The sequence below is a fragment of the Pongo pygmaeus genome, chromosome 6 (assembly GCF_028885625.2).
Source record: "Pongo pygmaeus isolate AG05252 chromosome 6, NHGRI_mPonPyg2-v2.0_pri, whole genome shotgun sequence".
Taxonomy (NCBI): domain Eukaryota; kingdom Metazoa; phylum Chordata; class Mammalia; order Primates; family Hominidae; genus Pongo; species Pongo pygmaeus.
In genome coordinates this window covers 89551924-89558142 of record NC_072379.2, presented here as the reverse complement: position 1 = coordinate 89558142, position 6219 = coordinate 89551924, and the positions used below count along the sequence as shown (strand labels likewise).

At 39.4% G+C, this 6219-nt stretch overlaps 1 pseudogene; it reads right to left on the bottom strand.

Moving 5' to 3' along the window:
• Window positions 1–1482: 1482 nt before the first annotated feature.
• On the bottom strand, window positions 1483–5609 carry LOC129041564 (cysteine-rich protein 2-binding protein-like; annotated as a pseudogene).
• Window positions 5610–6219: the final 610 nt, after the last annotated feature.

Sequence of the window (6219 nt, the reverse complement as noted above, 5' to 3'; positions counted from 1 at the left end):
CCTTTGCATCCTCATAGTCTAGCTCCCACTTATAAGTGAGAACACACAATGTTTGGTTTTCCATTCCTGAGTTACTTCACTTAAAATAATAATCTCCAGGCTCATCCAGGTTGCTGAAAATGCCATTAATTCATTATGAAGAGATAATTTTAAAGGCTCAAAATAAGTCGTAATGTATAAACAATTATAAATTTTAGACATTTTGTTATGTAAAACTATAAATTATTTAGGTTTAAAAATAAATGTAAAAATTTTCACTAAAGAAGACCAAAATGAAATAATATTTTAATATAATTATACTGAAATTTATCATTTGTATTACTTCCATTTTATCTTGTATCTATTCTAAAATTATATATGTATGTATGTGTAATCACGCAGCAGAGTCTTCTTCCTTGCTGCACAGATAAAAAGCCAATTCTCTGAGACAATGGTATTGCAGTAGAGAAAGAGTTTAATAATTGCAGGGCCAGCCAAGTGGAAGAACTGGAGTTATTATTACTCAAATCAGCCTCCCAAAAAATTCAGAGGCTAGGGTTTTTCAAGGATAATTTGGTGGGCACTAGGGAATGGGGAATGCTGATTGATTGGGTTGAGGATGAAATTATGGGAGGTCAAAGCTGTCTTCTTGCACTGAGTCAGTTCCTGGGTGGGACCACATGATCAGTTGAGCCAGTTTGTTGGTATGGGTTACTTATCTGGATGGTGCCAGCTCGTCCATTAGAATGCAGAGTCTAAAAACCACCTCGAACACCAATTGTAGGTTTTACAGTAATGTTATCTATAGAAAAAATTGGAAAGGGTATGAATCTTGTAACCTCTGGCTATATAATTCCTGACCACAGTCCTAATCCTGTGGCTAATTTGTTAGTTTTACAAATGTGGTTTTTGGTCACCAAGCAAAAAGAGGATAGTTTTGGGAAGGGGCTAGTATCATCTTTGCTTGAAGGTTAAACTATGAAATAAATTCCTCCTGTAGTTACCTTGGCCTGCACCAAGAAATGAACAAGGGCAACTTGGAGGCTAGAAGCAAGATGGAGTCAGTTAGGTCACATTTTTTTCACTGTCATTGTTTTTCTAGGTCAGATTTCTCTCACTGCCATAATTTTTGCAAAGGCTGTTTCAATCATATGCATGTACATACATATGTATATGTATACAATTGTGTTCAATGTCAAATTTAAATAAATACACTTTAAAGGCTTTTTTTCCCCTTTAAAGTTGATGAAACAATGTCTTACACTTACAGTCAGAAAATCCGGTGATGAATCCTACTACCCTTCTAGTAACTGACTAATAAATGCCATCTTGAAAATGTCCCTTAGTTTCTCTGAGATTCAGTTTTGTTATTGATTAAATGTGTTATTGATTAAATTTTGCCTACCTGTATCAGTTAAATAGAGTAAGTTATGCTGTGCTAACAAATTACCTCTAAGTTTCAGTGGCTTTAAAAGAACATCCTCTGTTTTTTTTTTTTACTGCTCACCTAAGCAATGTGTCAATGTTGTAGACATACTCCATCCCTGGGTCTATGGCTCCATTGCCTTCCATCTCATCATCATCATGGAACAAACCTTGTGGGGACATTACATCTGGAATCAGATCTGCTTCTAAAAGAAAACCAGGCATTGCCCAATGAGAGGCAGCTGTCCTTGGGGGGGGGCGGGGGAGCGCAGAGAAATCCAGAGGAAAAATAGGTGGGCTTGTCAACAGGGTGTGGTCAGAGGAGCTCAAAGATGAAAAGTCAATCTCTTCTTTTTCAAGAATCTCATCTGCCTTGTGGCCTTGGCTTATGTAATTTACAGGGATAGAAGACATACCCCTGTCAAGAAAGCCAGCCACTTCCTTCTGGCCTCTTCTGTCTTTTGCTTCCTGAGCTCAAGACCTTTTCTCTTTTAATTCCATGGCAGATTCCACAGGATTCTAACTTGCTTGTTTTCTAAGTCCCTCAACAGTAATGATGGAATCTAAAGTTGGTTTTGAGGCTGCTTTTACTTCAAACTTGAGGCAGACAACTTTTTTTCCTTCAGGTTTCAATGTTGAAGGTTTCTTATGAACAAGTTTCTGCCATCCTGGTTATCCAAATTCCTGAGCACCTGAACAGAAGTATATGGGATTTTCCACACTGAGGCAACCTGCTACTGTGCTCCACCAGTCTGAAGTCTTTTTATTTTTCCCTAGTAAAAAAGTCCAATGTTTCCCAATAAAAATGCAGATATTTTCGTTCTATCTGAAATAACCTTGATGTCCACTTCCTTCCAGAGACAAGTTGTACATTGCCAACATGATGACTTTGCTGCCATGTCAGCCTCAGCCTTTCATACTGTTCCTTGCCATCTGCTGAGCAATCAGAAAAAGTAAATCTAAAAAAAATTATCACCCTTAACATAACTGAGCTGTCCCCTCAGCTGTCTGGTTGGTATCCATTTTTGGTACTTGTCACAGAAGCAGGACAGCTGTTTCTCCATCCACAATACATCTTCTTCATCACTGTTAGGGAATCCCTGCTCTAGTCATGACATAAGTCTACTGATGTCTGATCCTCCAATTTGACAATCAGGGGAGTCTCTCTCTCCACTTCACCTTCATCCAGCCCTTCCGAGGTAGATGTTATTGTGGCTTCATCACTATGTTGACTGATCAAACTACTCAGGTGGATGTAACTTATCTATTCCTTCCTTCTCACAGATTTAGCAGCGCTTTTCAGTCACAGTCCTAAGCTCTGGGCCATGAACTTAACAGGATTTTACCAGGATCACACAGGCAGAAACTCTTCAGGAGACTGTACTCCCATACTTCTTTATTCAGACATAAGGAACTTTGAAAGCAGTAATTTACAATATATGATCCACTGTCCTTTATTTAATCAAGTTTAAAAAGACAGTGACTTAAAAATGATTAAGGTACCACTAAGCTATTCTCCATCAACAGGCACAGATACACACACACACACACACACACACACACACAGTGTCATCTGTCCCATTGGTATTTCACATTCAAGTTACGTTTTTTGAAATCCTTTTGCGAATAACATCGTCTGTCTTTCTGCTTCAGGTTGCTCAGTTAAAATAATCTGTTCTCTCAAAAGACGAATGTTTACTTTTTTCCTAATTTTGTCCCTCAGTGTCTCTGATAACTCCATCATGAAGCTTCTGCTGGTCCTGCCATTGCTCCAGATGCATGCTGGCCACTGTGGCTGCCATCAGCATCACCACCGAGAGGCCAGCAGCGCCTTCAAATGCCTCGACATCCCTGTGCCAGCTTCCAAGGCCTCTTTCTCCCACCTCTCAAGGCTGGTCAGTAGCATTTAATTTAGTTCAACAAACATTTATTGACTGTCTATTATAGGTAAGTCATCAAAAGATGTACTAACTAGTGGAGGAGATATACAAACAAAAATGATCTATATTATAAGTCAGAGTAGAATAAGTGGTAGAAATAAGTGCAATAAAAGAAACATCTGGGGAAAGAGAAGGAATAATATTCTGACTTGGGGACCAGATAATGTTTCACAGAACTCTAATATAAGCTGGGCCTAGAACAATGAGTAGGGTTTCAAAAGCAGGAGGAGGGGAGGTGTATGCAAGGTGGGGCAGAGGAAAAAATATTTCAGATTAGAGTCAAAATATGAGAAAAATCATAGTGATAAGAAAATTTATGGCCTATTTGGGCAATGTCAAGCAGTCTAACATGACAGAAACATTTTGTCTGTGTGTGTGTGTGTGTGTGTGTGTGTGTGTGTATGTGACTGGACCATGAAGAGCCCTGAATGCCATTCTAAAGTGTTTAGATTTTATCCCTTACAATAGATGTCCTAAAAGGTTGCCCAGCTAGGGAATGATATGTGCAAACTTTTGCTTTAAGAATACATATAGTTCTTGAAGCTGAGTGAAGAGTGATTGATAGACTGATAGAATGACAGTTAGATATTGTGGAATAAATTCAAGCTAGGAGATCCAGAAATAAGAATGTGAGAAATAAACCAGGAGGGCAAAGAGAATGGAGAGGGACTGATACGGAATACTGTGGAAGTGGACTCAATTGGACTTGACAACTGCCTACATATGTACAGCAAAGGAGAGGTGGGAGTTTTTTACTTGGGTGATATTCACGTTTTCTCAGCGTTTACTCCCCTCCCATTAGGGGGTCATGTAATGACTCCACCGAATTCAGTCAGTGTCCCTGGTCTCTTCTTTAGTTTTTCCTTCCTAAATTCATTCATATTGTTGGGCATACAGATTTTGCCTCACTGCCCATGCTTTGGACATTGATGTACATACAGGGTCTATAATCATAGAAGCAACCTTATGAAAGTGATCTTTTAATACTGATCAGTAGGAGTAGTACTTTACCTACCACTGTATGCAGACTTGAGCAAGCTCCATAACTCTTCCGTTCATCCTTAAGTAACAGAAAGAGTTATAGCCACTTTAAATGACTTGTCTCAATTAGGTAAAAAGAATGTGTAGTCAAATAACAAAACTTAGAACGTTATTTAAAGTATAAAAGCATTCTCCCACCACCCCTTCCCAAGCTGTGGTCTGCTCTGCAATGGGTACTGGCAACTCAACTCCTAGCATTTCTTCTCTTCCTTCAATTTGTTAGACTAATGGGAAGAGAGGAGAGAGAAGGGAGACGGAAAAGTTGTTATCTTTGTTCTCATTGTAACATGACTTTACTCCCTTGGAGCCTGATTGATGATAAAAGCTAATTCTTTGGTGGGCACTTTGGTGGAGTCATTGGAAACCCTTGTGTATCATCTCATCTATAGTTCCCTTGATACAGATGAAAGTTTCCCTATTTTATCTGGTCACTTACTTCATCTGCAGCTCTTAGCAATTCTTTGGTTCACCTTGAACTCTTGTCTGCTGAGGTCTCAGCACAGGCAGTCCTTATAGGGGAGGCTCTAATACAACTCACATGCTGGCTGACCCTCATCTGGTCCATGGGAAGCATAAACACATTCTTGGCTCAGACAATAAATCAGCAGATAATAAATTAGCAGATAATAAATCAGCAGCAACATGCTCCTGAAGCTGCTGGCCAGACCATCCCAATCCCTAGATTTTCTGAGTATGAGTCAAGCAATAGGCTGCCATGTCTCCATAATACATAAGTCTCATCAAACTCTAGGCAACCCCTATAAACTCCCTCTCACTAGTTTGCGATGAGGCACAAACAGCCGTCAACTTTCCTTTGTTCCTCAAGAGGTGGGGCTTGAGGATGGAAGCAGTAATCTGCAAAGACATTTTCCATACAAAGATAGTTTCTACTTTTGCTCTCATGACTATTTTTAAACTTCAAAAAGGCTGAGACATTTGAGAGAATCATGGAATCGGTCATTAACCAAATTCATTAAAATTTTTGTATGGTTTAGCACTCCCTTTCCAATGCAGAATGTTTAATATTTTGATATTTCAGTTGAAACTTCCAAATTTAACATTGGTTTCAATTATTGTCCATTTGATTCCCAAGCCCACCTTCTTCTTGGAGGTTGTTCTACTGTATTCAGGTTCCTGTTGATCCAAAACCTCCAGCCACTTTACTTTCAAATCCAGCTTATACAGGTTCCTGGTGTCAACATCTATGCCAGAGATGCGAATCATTTGCCTGGCTGCAGGGGAGATAGGGAAGTGATGGGAATAGAGAAATGTGTAGTAACTTCAGCACTGTTAACATTGTGGGTCAGATAATTCTTTGTTGTGGGAGTCTGTCCTGTACACTGTAGGATATTTGCAGCATCAGTGGCCTCCATCCATTGGATGCCAGTAGAAACCCCATTTCCTTGTTGTGAAAACAAAAAAAAAGTCTCTAGAAATTGCCAAATGTCCCGTGGGGGCAAAATCACACACAGTTGAGAACTAGTGGAATAGAGTGAGAGAAACAGTTTAAGTTTTGCTGTTTATGGTGAAAGTAATGATTTTGGTTGTGTATGTTAGGAGAGGAGCTAGCAATACACTTATCTGGGGTGATTTAACAGTTGTGGTCTTGCATTGATAAGCTAACTCAAAGCTTGACTTCTGGTTTGGGAGTCATTTGTACATAGCTGATACATGTACACCAGTGTGGGATGAGTAGTGAAAAGGGCTGAGGAGAAATGAGTGGAAGACCTTTGTTCAAGGAATGGACAAGTTGTAATTAGAGATTACAGTTGACTTAGAAGGGTGTGGTGGGACAATTATAAAGCAAGAGAATGTTTCAGAAGGAGAATCAAGG